Source organism: Eptatretus burgeri, chromosome 17 (assembly GCF_056783735.1).
Source record: "Eptatretus burgeri isolate ZD-2024b chromosome 17, Ebu_testis_v1, whole genome shotgun sequence".
Lineage (NCBI taxonomy): Eukaryota > Metazoa > Chordata > Myxini > Myxiniformes > Myxinidae > Eptatretus > Eptatretus burgeri.
In genome coordinates, this window is record NC_140977.1 from 6,027,326 (window position 1) to 6,042,597 (window position 15,272).

At 46.7% G+C, this 15,272-nt stretch overlaps 1 protein-coding gene across 15 annotated transcripts in view; it reads right to left on the minus strand.

The window, feature by feature from the left end:
- Window positions 1-9,338, minus strand: part of LOC147009171 (nucleotide-binding oligomerization domain-containing protein 2-like) — a 60,263-nt gene extending 50,925 nt beyond the window's left edge. For 11 of the 15 annotated variants that reach the window (XR_015052979.1, XR_015052978.1, XR_015052980.1 and 8 more), the window contains exons 1-2: window positions 8,071-8,207; window positions 3,150-3,378 (exon numbers count right to left, since the gene is read on the minus strand). The gene's annotated coding sequence lies outside the window, so the exon portion shown is untranslated. Of the gene's footprint in view, window positions 1-3,149; window positions 3,379-3,764; window positions 3,857-8,070; window positions 8,208-8,545; window positions 8,614-8,844; window positions 8,866-9,218 lie in introns of those variants that run through there. The other 4 variants (XM_085862737.1, XM_085862738.1, XM_085862740.1 and 1 more) reach the window with 4 other exon arrangements.
- Between the last annotated feature and the right edge of the window lie 5,934 nt (window positions 9,339-15,272).

The window sequence follows — 15,272 nt, forward strand, 5'->3', positions numbered from 1 at the left end:
ATGGCTTTAAACGCAATCGTGAAAAAGTTATGATGCACCAGCAATGTTGAACTGGATAGGAAATGTTTTTTTTTTAATACATAATGCTGTTACTTTTGTGGAGGGAGAGGGGAGGGTTAGACATTCCCATATAACAGATAGCATGGTCAGTGTACGAGTCATGGATCTCGATGTAATAAGAAGGGACATGTCAGCTTAAGGATCGTCTTGTTTAAATGTGCACCTTACAGGGGGTGGTGTGTGGTAATAATTAATTGGGGTTTATGGTTAAAGAAATGGTGCGTATAACCCCTATGTAAACCTCTACCAGGGAGGAGGAAGGGGGGATGCCAGAAGACTTTGCAAGAGAGAGGGGTGGAGCTGTAAACGACTTTGAGGGGCAGAGCTATAGACGCCTTCGAGGGGCAAAGCTAAAGACGCCTTCAAGGGGCAGAGCGTTGCCCAGGGAGAAGGTGGGAGGAGAAGAGAGAGACGAGAGAGACAGAGATAGAGATAGAGATAGATATGAGTCTAAGGAGAAAAGAGTTCTGAGAACTGACGGAGAGGATTGTGAATTCGGGGGAGAATCGTCCCTGAGGAGAGGAGAGGAGGTCATCCTGCCTGCCTCTACCCGTTTTCGTTGCCCTGTGTCTGTTCGTCCTGCCAGTCTCATCATCTTGCCAATCACCTCTTCATTACTTGTTCGTGGATGCTCCACAGTCCACACCCATCCTTCCAACCATTACCATCAGAGCTGAGTCCCCCGGTTTTGCCCCTTTACTGTTGGTTCACGAAAAAATATTTTCACGAAAAAAATAAGTGACCACTATATTCGTTATTGTTGTGTGTGTGTGTCTGTCTGTCTGTCTGTCTGTCCCGAGCATAGCTCCGTGGGTTTTGATCCGATCCTGATAAAATCTTGGTGGGAGGTTTATATCATGATCGAGTTGTGTTTTCCTGAAAATGGGCGTGGTGCGCCCATTATGGGTGGAGCCACGCCCAAAAAACAAGTGTTTTTAGGGGGTAGCCGATTTCAATTTGCATCTTCTCCTAGGGGGTTTGTCGAATCTGACAGGGGTTTCGGTATTTGGTTCGCCCAATGGCACCTGCATAGCCCCACGGAGCTTGATTTTTCATTTTCGTCCCAAGGTCAAAGTCACAAGGTCACGAACTTAGAAAATTGTGAATTATGACATAAAAATCATACGACCGCCCAAACTTTGAGAGCTCGGATGACAATATTTTTTATGCATAATCTTGAGGTCATTCTCCACCTTCAGTCTTGAAACCATTTTGCTCTATCTCGAACACCTTGTCCGTGGCGCCCCCTTCAAGTTTGTTTTTAAGCTGATTTCATCAAAGTATGGATAATCCGAGGAGTGCGAAATGCCATAAAGCCTATATGACGTTATATTGTTCCTGGAATGTTCCAGAGGAAGTTTTGCACCAAAGGTCATAATCCTTGACCTTTGACCTTTAAAGTTCACAAAGGTCAAATTTTCAAAGTTGTGGGAATCTAACCGGGTTTTCGACCTTCTTCGACGAACTAACTCCATTAAGCTATAGCACGTATCCTGTTTCCTTATTTTAATGTCCACAACATTGTTTTGTGACCTTTAAAAGTTATGCAAAGGTCAAATTTTGAAAGTTGTTGAACGAAATCGGGTTTTCGACATTTTGCAGCTAATAACCCGTCACTCGTACCACATCATGTTGATCATTTTTATAACTTGGTCAAAAATTATCACCTTGTCTCATCCTTGACTTCTGAAACAATCTACATCATCAAATACCGCTCGTGAACCATCGTCGTCTTCAGACTTGTCTGTGATTAAATCTGGTGTGAGGCGCCTTAGTTTCTTTAAATTTATTTTATTCCCATTGTACATAATTATTGATTATTGATTCTGTGTCCCCCCCCCTTTCTTCCCAATCCCAACCCGCCGTCTCCTCGCGATCACCATTCCCCGATTTAGCTCCATGGTTCGGGAATAAACTCTTTTCTTTTACAAAGTTAAGGTTCTCGTGTCTCTCAGTTCTCATGGGTGCAAACCCGCCATTAGTTAAGCGCAGTCTGCGGGAGTGGAAAAGCCTGTTCGGCCCATCCGTCCAGCGTCGGTGTTAAATGACCTGGACACGACAATTCTCCAGCAAAGAAATGCAAAATGTGTTTTTTGTTTTTTTTATAACCGAGGCAAGTTGGACAAAATTCTAAGCTTGTGGCGTTCAATGTAGTTACTTGCCAAACATGTGTGGTGTACTTTTTATGGGTGCCATTTTGTTAGTACTTTTACATCATAAACTTTGCTCCATTTATTCGTCAAACCAATAGCAGTCGTGTCGGTGTGGTTTTGAAATCCGGTTTCGAACCAATCGTTTTGCCAGACATGACTACGAGTCTAGAGGACCTCCCGCTCGTGGGATGGAGAGGGTGGAGGAGGGGAATAAAGGGCTTTTCCTTCTGACAGGTCGCCATTTTACACCCTCATCCTTCACCTTTTTTCACTGATTATTCCACCATCTGGCGTAGCATCTCTCATCCTTCAGTTAGGCAGGCAGCAGTCTCTTCATTCTCTGCCGACGTTGATAGAATCACAAGCTTGTCCAACACCTGGAATGTGTCTTTCGATCCTGATAAATCTCACACTCACTCTCACTCTAACTGAAAGGACCATCTATGTAACGAACCATCCCATCTAGTTCCTTAACAAATCGCTGAAGATGTTAATCCCTCAAACTTTTGGGCCTACTATCAGCGAAGATCTCTTCTCGACACCATCATTGAAATCACGGCTTACTTTCAGCTTTCTGATTGGCTTGCCCACATTGAAGCAGGAAGTGAAATACAGGGAGCAATTCCCATCGTGTGCTCCCTTTTTGGCTGCTGGTTGCATCATTGGTTAGGGGCGCAGCTATGCCGCTGATGCAGTGCCCCTATTACCAGTATATTGGTGCTCATTTCGCCGACCTCGGAAGGATGCCAGGCCGAGGCAACCCCCTGGTGTTAATTCAGCAGCAAACGGGGCTCGAACTCAGGACTCTTGGATCCCAAGCCACCACCCTCACCGCTAAGCCAACGCCAGGCTTTTAGGGAACAATTAATACGGTGTAAAAGAGGTGGCTTCAAGAGTAAGGAACAATAGTAACACAGTCTGTTAAACACTCCTTACCTTATGACCCACCAATGTAACCAGGTGACGCACAGCATCAGAAGAAATCTTGATAGCGAGCACAGCTTCAGCTTCTTCTCGACACACGAGACCTCAGGCTTGCAAGTTGTCCTATATGGCAGCAGTTTGGTGGCTTGGAGGAGGAATGAGATCCTCTCGCCACTGTCGTAGAAATTATGCAGCCGACATCACGGGGGGGCTTGCAGCTTCGCTTCCCCACGGGTGGAAACTAAATAGAATGAAAGAATTGTTTTGCGTTATGTCATGGATCATACACGCAAGGGTTATAATCTCTACTCCATCTCTGGAGAGACTCAAACAAATAGTTCACAAAACAAGTCATTACAGGTTACAGGGACGTAGATGCCTGTCAATCAGCAAATCGTTATATTACAGAAAGGGAACATCAGGCAATGTTTGCAGTGACAACTCGAGGAAAGAAAGGCTTATTGCGTCCCCATGATTGTTCGCTCTGATCAAAATGCAAGGAGCTGCAGAACGCAACAAAGGAATTTCATCGATAAACTATAACGACATTCAATAGAGCACATACGTCCACCAAATTGAACAGGTTACGTTTTGTATCCCAATGATATGCCGGATCTGCAACCGCACCTTAACTAGAATCTAATCGGCTTGTTCTTGTCACCATATCAACTCATCCACCAAGTTTCGTCCATAGCTTTTTGATATATCCTGCTCACGGACTCACACACAAACAGATAAACAAACAAGAAAGATGTTGTGCACCGCTTTTTACTTGCAAAATCCATCAAACAAATTTTGACCTTAAAAATAAATTGGTGGTTGAATTCAATGAACAAATATGCAAATCCTCTTCAAATTTCAAATCAGTCGGATGAAAACTGAGGATTTTAGAAATTCGACAAAGTTGTTGAAGGTTGTGGCCAAGTTTCATCAAAATCGTGTTTGGTTCAAGCGATAATGACTGAAGTGTTTCCGGACGGACTCGCTCACCTACCTGCGGACACTGCTCCATCGCTTAAGCTCACCTGACGAAGTCCAGGTGAGCTAAAAAAATCTTCCGATTTCACAAATAATAAATGCAGTGAAAAACATAATCTCCATTCACCTTCGGTAGCGGAGGTAACTGGAGCGAAATCGATGCCGCACCATCGCAAATCCCTACTCAACAACACATCTCATGTTTTCCTCAGATGGCCTCCAGCTCTTCTTCCATTCATATTTATACACCTCTTCACGCAGCTGCCCACCCCCATCCTTTCCACATGTCCGAACCATCTCAACCTACCCCGACGCAGAACCTCACTAATGCTTTCTATACCTAACCTGTCTCTTAATTCCACATTTGGTTTCATATCCTTCAGTATCACATCACACATCCACATCACCAGTCACCATTCTCATTCCATTTCGTTCACACCTCCATTCATCCTCCTTCTTGATCACCCACGTTTCACTACCATACAACATCACGCTTCAAACGCAAGCTACATAGAGTTTTCCCTTCAATCGGAGAGAGGTCCCTTTTTATGTCATTCGGGGTAACAACTCCCTGAACTTTCTCCAGCCACTTCTAATTCTTGCATTCACGACTGCTTCTCCACCACCACCTGCACTAATCAAATCACCAAGGTAACAGAATTTATCTCCACATTCCAGAGATATATTCCCATAAACGAACCATTTCTGCTCCAACTGGAGCCACTTCTTTATCTGCGCAAACAGCACATTTGAAATCAGGAACCACCTGCAGTCTACCCCTCATGCCACAACACCTATTGTGCACACAGCAGTTGCAGGATTTACACAATATTGAATTGCTACCTGCACCTCTTCTACAGACAGCACAGGGCCACCTCCCTCTTTTTTCCACACTTCCTTCTCCCGCATCACTAATCAGTACTTTTGTTTTCCCTGTATTAACTTTCAGTCCTCTGGCCTCCAGACCCTCCTTCTCTACTGCATATTTACCCATTACCTCTTCCACACTGTTGGCTATCGGGACCAGGTCATCAGCAAACGGGAGTTCCCAAGGTGAGCCTCCTCTAAATTCCTGTGATACAGCTTCAAGAACCATGATGAACAGGATTAGCCTCAAGACTGAACCCCCTGATGAACATCCACTTTCACTTCAACATCCTCACTCTGCACTCCATTTACCCTCACAGAGGTTTTTGAGTCATCATACATTGCCATGACTACCCGAACTAACCAATCCTCAACACGTAACTTTGTCATGGACCATTGCACCTCTTCTTGAGGCACCCTATTGAACACCTTCTCTAAATCCACAGATATAAAGTACAGTTGTTTGTTCTTTCCCAGATATTTTTTCCTGTAATTGCCTAACTTTATAAATTATCTCTGTCGTGTCTCTTCCTGGCATGAAACCAAATTGCATTTCATGTATCTTCACGCTCTCTCTCTCATCAATTTATCCATGACCCTCTCTCTCCCACGTTCATTCGATGGTCCAGCAACTTCAGACCCCTCCCTATAGTTGCTCTGAACTAAGGCATCACCCTTCCATTTATAAATAAAGGGAAGGGTGATGCCTCAGAAGGATCATGAAGGGTGATGCCTTCCACATAAAGCAAATTTGAAAGACGGCAAAAAGTTCCACCACGGATGACACAATATCAAAATTTGAGTGTTTTAAAAAATAAATTATTTTGACCCCTGTGACCCCAAGTCCCCATCCCCTGGAGCATGAACGGGTCGAAGTCTCTCACTCCAAACGCTCTGTCCATCGACCCCTTCCCCCATACAGACAGCACTATTCTCCTCCGTGCCTTCTCATACCCCAGACGCAAACACCGGATATTTTCTCCCCTCTCGATTGACCCCCACCTCTTTGTAAGTTTCCAGTTGGTCCTTCCCGGAATTTGCAGCTGTGTCCATCTTGTCCACTCCCATCCCTACTTCTCCTCTATAGCGAAGCTACACCCTTCATTTATCGGTGTCCCTCTCTCTATCTTGTCACTAAACCCTGCTGTTGATTGTTAACGTGCTGATCCGTTCTCATGGTAAACGTGCTGATCCGTTCTCATGGTAAACGTGCTGATCCGTTCTCATGGTAAACGTGCTGATCCGTTCTCATGGTAAACGTGCTGATCCGTTCTCATGGTAAACGTGCTGATCCGTTCTCATGGTAAACGTGCTGATCCGTTCTCATTGTAAACGTGCTGATCCGTTCTCATTGTAAACGTGCTGATCCGTCCTCATGGTAAACGTGCTGATCCGTTCTCATGGTAAACGTGCTGATCCGTTCTCATGGTAAACGTGCTGATCCGTTCTCATTGTAAACGTGCTGATCCGTCCTCATGGTAAACGTGCTGATCCGTTCTCATGGTAAACGTGCTGATCCGTCCTCATGGTAAATGTGCTGATCCGTTCTCATTGTAAACGTGCTGATCCGTCCTCATGGTCAACGTGCTGATCCGTTATCATGGTAAACGTGCTGATCCGTTCTCATGGTAAACGTGCTGATCCGTCCTCATGGTAAACGTGCTGATCCGTTCTCATGGTAAACGTGCTGATCCGTTCTCATGGTAAACGTGCTGATCCGTTATCATGGTAAACGTGCTGATCCGTTCTCATGGTAAACGTGCTGATCCGTTCTCATGGAAAAACGTGCTGATCCATCCTCGATGTGAACATGCTGATCCGTTCTCATGGAAAAACGTGCTGATCCGTTCTCATGGTAAACGTGCTGATCCGTTCTCATGGTAAACGTGCTGATCCGTTCTCATGGTAAACGTGCTGATCCGTTCTCATGGTAAACGTGCTGATCCGTTCTCATGGTAAACGTGCTGATCCGTAGTCATGGTAAACATGCTGATTCGTCCTCATGGTAAACATGCTGATCCGTCCTCATGGTAAACGTGCTGATCCGTCCTCATGGTAAACGTGCTGATCCTTAGTCATGGTAAACGTGCTGATCCGTAGTCATGGTAAACATGCTGATCCGTCCTCATGGTAAACATGCTGATTCGTCCTCATGGTAAACGTGCTGATCCGTTCTCATGGTAAACGTGCTGATCCGTTATCATGGTAAACGTGCTGATCCGTTATCATGGTAAACGTGCTGATCCGTTATCATGGTAAACGTGCTGATCCATCCTCGATGTAAACATGCTGATCCGTTCTCATGGAAAAATGTGCTGATCCGTAGTCATGGTAAACGTGCTGATCCGTCCTCATGGTAAACGTGCTGATCCGTAGTCATGGTAAACGTGCTGATCCGTAGTCATGGTAAACGTGCTGATCCGTAGTCATGGTAAACGTGCTGATCCGTAGTCATGGTAAACGTGCTGATTCGTCCTCATGGTAAACGTGCTGATCCGTTCTCATGGTAAACATGCTGATTCGTCCTCATGGTAAACGTGCTGATCCGTTCTCATGGTAAACGTGCTGATCCGTTATCATGGTAAACGTGCTGATCCGTTATCATGGTAAACGTGCTGATCCGTTATCATGGTAAACGTGCTGATCCGTTATCATGGTAAACGTGCTGATCCATCCTCGATGTAAACATGCTGATCCGTTCTCATGGAAAAATGTGCTGATCCGTAGTCATGGTAAACGTGCTGATCCGTCCTCATGGTAAACGTGCTGATCCGTAGTCATGGTAAACGTGCTGATCCGTAGTCATGGTAAACGTGCTGATCCGTAGTCATGGTAAACGTGCTGATCCGTCCTCATGGTAAACGTGCTGATCCGTAGTCATGGTAAACGTGCTGATCCGTAGTCATGGTAAACGTGCTGATCCGTAGTCATGGTAAACGTGCTGATCCGTAGTCATGGTAAACGTGCTGATTCGTCCTCATGGTAAACGTGCTGATCCGTTGGATTTTTTCGCTCTTCCATGAGCCTCGACATTGTATTTTAAAACAATTATTAACCTGGTGACATATTTCATGCTCTCTCGACTTACTTGTTCGATGGCTCTTCCTCTCGCTGGAGACGGAACTTTAAATCCACTTCACGGAGTGGAAGCTGGGGAGCGGATGGCAATCCGGGAACTTCCTTGTCACGTGTGGAAACAACGCCTCCGTTCGGGGGTCCTCAGAGCCCCACCCCCAGCCTCCTGCCCCCCACCCCACCCTTCGACTCAGAGAGGCCACCCCACTGGTCCCACTGGTCCCACTGGCCCCACTGGTCCCACTGGCCCCACTGGCCCCACTGGCCCCACTGGCCCCCACCCACATCAGATAACAATATTTTAAAACACCCTGAGAGTCCATTTGTGTAACATCGACGTTTCTAATTTAACACCGGCCGCGTGTGTTTCCCTCCCGGATCCCAATCTCTTCCCTGACGGGATTTTCTCCACACACATCGCATGTTACACTTCACAAACAAGTTGAACATCGATGTATAAATGTCAATGAGGATGAAAAATGACATACAGTGAAACTCGCGCCAAAACGGATCGTCAGAGAGTTGCGGTTGTTGTTGTTTGTGTGCTCCTTCGACATATGGTACTATTATATATTTTCGAGAAGTTTTACTATATATATATATATAATTTTATTCGAAGATCAAAACGGCTTCTGCCGCCATTCCATACCTTAAACATCTTCATTTAATTCAAAAAGATGGACGGACTTTTAAAAAAGAACCCTGTATCTTTGTTTAAACGGACATTGATATTTTTTTCCCCCCCCAAATATAATGTATTAATATGATAAATACCTTTTAAACATACCTCAAATCAAGTCAAATTTCCTCGATTTGACGTCATTTCCTCCGTCTAGCGGAAGTACTTCTACGTCGTGACGTCAGCGTTCACCCTCATTTCACCTTTTTTGTTAAAACGTCGCTTTTGACGTCATTTCTGGGAAAACGTGACGTCATGGAGAATAATGTCAATGATACTTTTGATGCGCCTTAATTCGTAGAATCCGGCGTTATTGATTCCAAAGTTATTGTTAGAAATGTAATCTTTCGCCCTGTGATGACCTTGACGTTTGACTCCGGTCGTTGTTGGCCACATATCACACGTTGGTTGACCCACACTAATATCATACCGAGTTAGGTTACAATCGGTTCAGGCGTCGCCGAGATATGACAATACATTACCCGTGATGGATGGTGCGGAATGACGCACACAAGCACAGACAGCCGAACGTTGTCGCTCCGATCGCACTTCAGATCTCCCGAGCTCTCGATACCACACGTTTGGTGTGACGAGCACGTGACGTCAGAAGCGATCGCGTGGACGCCGTGACGCGTGGACGAGACACGTGGCTTGACGATCGCCGCCGGCAGAGTGCGTTCGTACCACGTGACACGATCCATTTCGTGCACAAAAAGATGATTAATGTAAATTTTCACAAAAAGATGATTAATGTAAATTTTCATCTGAGTTATCAGATTTACTGAATGAAGTTATACCCGTCACTGAAGGTGGACATAAGTTATGGTTTCACCTCTGTCTGTCTGTCTGTGAGCACAATATCTCAAAACGTCGTGGACGGATTCGGAAAAATAAATCCATTCCGTTTGCTGATTGCCCTACATCAGGTTTTCTCGGCCAGAAATAAGCGATATGTGTAAACACAGCACACACACATCACAGCACAGGTGAGGGAAAGGGAAGGCAGCGAGAGGTGAGGGGGAAGGGAAGGCAGCGAGAGGTGAGGGGGAAGGGAAGGGAAGGCAGCGAGAGGGGAAGGGAAGGCAGCGAGAGGGGAAGGGAAGGCAGCGAGTGGGGAAGGGAAGGTAGTGAGAGGTTAGGGGAAGGGAAGGCAGGGAGAGGTGAGGGGAAGGCAGTGAGAGGTGAGAGGAAGGGAAGGCAGTGAGAGGTGAGGGGAAGGGAAGGCAGCGAGAGGTGAGGGGAAGGGAAGGCAGCGAGAGGTGAGGGGAAGGGAAGGCAGTGAGAGGTGAGGGGAAGGGAAGGCAGCGAGAGGTGAGGGGAAGGGAAGGCAGCGAGAGGGGAAGGGAAGGCAGCGAGAGGTGAGGGGAAGGGAAGGCAGTGAGAGATGAGGGGAAGGGAAGGCAGACGTTTGGCGGAGCTTCAATTACGATTCATTCCGTCTCATCAAAATGATTCTGCATAAAATAACAGTGAAGATGGAAACAAAATAATGTCTGAAATCCATTTACTACCAGTTATATTATAAATAAGGTTACGACCTCGCCCTTGGGCAAAGGGCTTCGGGTACAGCCCATTGCTCCGGAGGTACTAATTGACGTGCTCAGGAGACCAATACATTCCCCCGTGTGCGGTCACATGATTTGGCAGCCACGTAAGTATGAAAATCGAAAATTTAAAAACCCTTTTCTCCAAAACCACTAAACATATTGATGTGAAACAAATTACATTAAATGGAGAAAGGGTAGTGGATCATACCTGCAAAGTTTCGCATTCATCGCTTCAGCAGTTTCTGAGATATAATTTTTAAAAATATTTCTCTTTTAACCAAAGTGGCTGCATGTCACCCCACCTGACTGATGACGTCATCATGATGGAAATATATGCTCCAAGGGCAGTGGATCATATTCATAATGTATGGCATGGATTTCAACATCATCAGTCACATGGTCTCGCAGACATGTTGGACAAAAAAAAATAATCTTATCCGATCAATGGTAAACTCTCCGCGCCAGCTAAATTCCCTGAGTGTGGGGAGCAAGTAAAGGGATTGAAAAAAAATTTGGTCTGAAATTTTTCCCACGGCAGTCGATGAGTCAGATCCGGCGTGCTGAGAGATGCGTTGCTTGCAGGACCCCGGAAGCAGCTGCAGGAACGCAGTCGGACGGCCTGTGTGCATGAAAAGAGGGAGAGTGGGCGTGGGAAAATTGTGTGGTATGTAAAGAGCAAAGGAGAAAGAAAACCATGGAGTGTCTCGTGTGAATGAGTGGTGTGCGAAACACAGCAGGACAGCCCGTGTGCATAAGTGGAGTGAAATGCGTGGGACGTGTGCGGAGATGAACATGGAAAGTCCCACGATGCAAAAGTGAGTGTGGCGAAGTTCGTGGGGTGATACGTATGCGAGTGATGTCTGTGGGGATCCCTTTCATCTCCACTCCATTTAAAAGCGTGGGTCAGGTATCCGTTTGAAGCAGGGTTGTATCAAAACGGGGCGTCATGGTACCCGGCAACAACTCCTCGCAGCTATAAAGCATCGTGCCTCCATAAAACCCAAGTGGCCAGTTAACCAGCTGCTATACAAACCTCCGTTAAACCAAAGTGGCCGGTTTACCAACCGCTATACAAACCTCCATAAAACCCAAGTGGCCAGTTTACCAGCCGCGAAACAAACCTCCATAAAGCCCAAGTGGCCGATTTACCAGCCGCTATACAAACCTCCGTTAAACCCAAGTGGCCGGATTACCAGCCGCTATGCAAACCTCCATAAAACCCGAGTAGCCGGTTTACCAGCCGCGATACAAGCCTCCCTTAAACCCAAGTGGCCACTTTACCAGCCGCTATACAAACCTCCATTAAACCCAAGTGACCACTTTACCAGCCGCTATACAAACCTCCATTAAACCCAAGTGGCCGGTTTACCAGCCGCTATACAAACCTCAATTAAACCCAAGTGGCCAGTTTACCAGCCGCTATACAAACATACATAAAACCCAAGTGGCCGGATTACCAGCCGCTATACAAACCTCCATAAAACCCGAGTAGCCGGTTTACCAGCCGCGATACAAGCCTCCCTTAAACCCAAGTGGCCACTTTACCAGCCGCTATACAAACCTCCATTAAACCCAAGTGACCACTTTACCAGCCGCTATACAAACCTCCATAAAACCCAAGTGGCCGGTTTACCAGCCGCTATACAAACCTCCATTAAACCCAAGTGGCCGGTTTACCAGCCGCTATACAAACCTCCATTAAACCCAAGTGGCCGGTTTACCAGCCGCTATACAAACCTCCATAAAACCCAAGTGGCCGGTTTACCAGCCGTTATACAAACCTCCATTAAACACAAGTGGCCGGTTTACCAGCCGCGATACAAGCCTCCATGAAACCCCAGTGACCAGTTTACCAGCCACTATACAAACCTCCATTAAACCCAAGTGGCCAGTTTACCAGCCGCTATACAAACCTCCATAAAACCCAAGTGGCCGGTTTACCAGCCGCCATACAAACCTCCATTAAACCCAAGTGGCCAGTTTACCAGCCGCTATACAAACCTCCATAAAACCCAAATGTCCGGTTTACCAGCTGCAATACAAACCTCCATTAAACCCAAGTGGCCAGTTTACCAGCCGCTATACAAACCTCCATAAAACCCAAGTGGCCGGTTTACCAGCCGCGATACAAACCTCCATAAAACCCAAGTGGCCAGTTTAGCAGCCGCAATACAAACTCCATAAAATCCAAGTGGCCGGTTTACCAGCCGCTATACAAGCCTCCATTAAACCCAAGTGGCCGGTTTACCAGCCGCTATACAAGCCTCCATTAAACCCAAGTGGCCGGTTTACCAGCCGCTATACAAGGCTCCATTAAACCCAAGTGGCCATTTTACCAGCCGCAATACAATCCTCCATAAAACCCAAGTGGCCAGTTTACCAGCCGCGATACAAACTCCATAAAATCCAAGTGGCCGGTTTACCAGCCGCTATACAAGCCTCCATTAAACCCAAGTGGCCGGTTTACCAGCCGCTATACAAACCTCCATTAAACCCAAGTGGCCGGTTTACCAGCCGCAATACAAGCCTCCATTAAACCCAAGTGGCCATTTTACCAGCCGCAATACAATCCTCCATAAAACCCAAGTGGCCAGTTTACCAGCCGCGATACAAACTCCATAAAATCCAAGTGGCCGGTTTACCAGCCGCTATACAAGCCTCCATTAAACCCAAGTGGACGGTTTACCAGCCGCGATACAAACCTCCAGAAAACCCAAGTGGCCAGTTTACCAGCCGCGATACAAACCTCCATAAAATTCAAGTGGCCGGTTTACCAGCCGCTATACAAGCCTCCATTAAACCCAAGTGGCCGGTTTACCAGCCGCAATACAAGCCTCCATTAAACCCAAGTGGCCGGTTTACCAGCCGCAATACAAGCCTCCATTAAACCCAAGTGGCCACTTTACCAGGCGCTATACAAACCTCCATTAAACCCAAGTGGCCGGTTTACCAGGCGCTATACAAACCTCCATTAAACCCAAGTGGCCAGTTTACCAGCCGCTATACAAGCCTCCATTAAACCCAAGTGGCCAGTTTACCAGCCGCTATACAAACCTCCATTAAACCCAAGTCGCCAGTTTACCAGCCGCTATACAAACCTCCATTAAACCCAAGTGGCCAGTTTACCAGCCGCTATACAAACCTCCATTAAACCCAAGTGGCCGGTTTACCAGCCGCGATACAAACCTCCATTAAACCCAAGTGGCCGTTTACCAGCCGTTATACAAACCTCCATTAAACACAAGTGGCCGGTTTACCAGCCGCGATACAAGCCTCCATGAAACCCAAGTGACCAGTTTACCAGCCGCCATACAAACCTCCATTAAACCCAAGTGGCCAGTTTACCAGCCGCTATACAAACCTCCATTAAACCCAAGTGGCCAGTTTACCAGCCGCTATACAAACCTCCATTAAACCCAAGTGGCCAGTTTACCAGCCGCCATACAAACCTCCATAAAACCCAAGTGGCCGGTTTACCAGCCGCCATACAAACCTCCATAAAACCCAAGTGGCCGGATTACCAGCCGCTATACAAACCTCCATAAAACCCAAGTGGCCGGTTTACCAGCCGCTATACAAACCTCCATAAAACCCGAGTAGCCGGTTTACCAGCCGCGATACAAGCCTCCCTTAAACCCAAGTGGCCACTTTACCAGCCGCTATACAAACCTCCATTAAACCCAAGTGACCACTTTACCAGCCGCTATACAAACCTCCATTAAACCCAAGTGGCCGGTTTACCAGCCGCGAAACAAACCTCCATTAAACCCAAGTGGCCAGTTTACCAGCCGCGATACAAACTCCATAAAATCCAAGTGGCCGGTTTACCAGCCGCTATACAAGCCTCCATTAAACCCAAGTGGCCGGTTTACCAGCCGCAATACAATCCTCCATAAAACCCAAGTGGCCAGTTTACCAGCCGCCATACAAACACCATAAAATCCAAGTGGCCGGTTTACCAGCCGCTATACAAGCCTCCCTTAAACCCAAGTGGCCACTTTACCAGCCGCTATACAAACCTCCATTAAACCCAAGTGGCCAGTTTACCAGCCGCTATACAAACCTCCATTAAACCCAAGTGGCCGGTTTACCAGCCGCTATACAAACCTCCATTAAACCCAAGTGGCCGTTTAACAGCCGTTATACAAACCTCCATTAAACACAAGTGGCCGGTTTACCAGCCGCCATACAAACCTCCATTAAACCCAAGTGGCCGTTTAACAGCCGTTATACAAACCTCCATTAAACACAAGTGACCAGTTTACCAGCCGCTATACAAACCTCCATTAAACCCAAGTGGCCGGTTTACCAGCCGCTATACAAACCTCCATTAAACCCAAGTGGCCGTTTAACAGCCGTTATACAAACCTCCATTAAACCCAAGTGGCCGGTTTACCAGCCGCTATACAAACCTCCATTAAACCCAAGTGGCCGTTTAACAGCCGTTATACAAACCTCCATTAAACACAAGTGACCAGTTTACCAGCCGCCATACAAACCTCCATTAAACCCAAGTGGCCAGTTTACCAGCCGCTATACAAACATACATAAAACCCAAGTGGCCGGATTACCAGCCGCTATACAAACCTCCATAAAACCCGAGTAGCCGGTTTACCAGCCGCGATGCAAGCCTCCCTTAAACCCAAGTGGCCACTTTACCAGCCGCTATACAAACCTCCATTAAACCCAAGTGACCACTTTACCAGCCGCTATACAAACCTCCATTAAACCCAAGTGGCCGGTTTACCAGCCGCTATACAAGCCTCCATTAAACCCAAGTGGCCATTTTACCAGCCGCAATACAATCCTCCATAAAACCCAAGTGGCCAGTTTACCAGCCGCGATACAAACTCCATAAAATCCAAGTGGCCGGTTTACCAGCCGCAATACAAACCTCCATTAAACCCAAGTGGCCGGTTTACCAGCCGCTATACAAACCTCCATTAAACCCAAGTGGCCAGTTTACCAGCCGCTATACAAACCTCCATT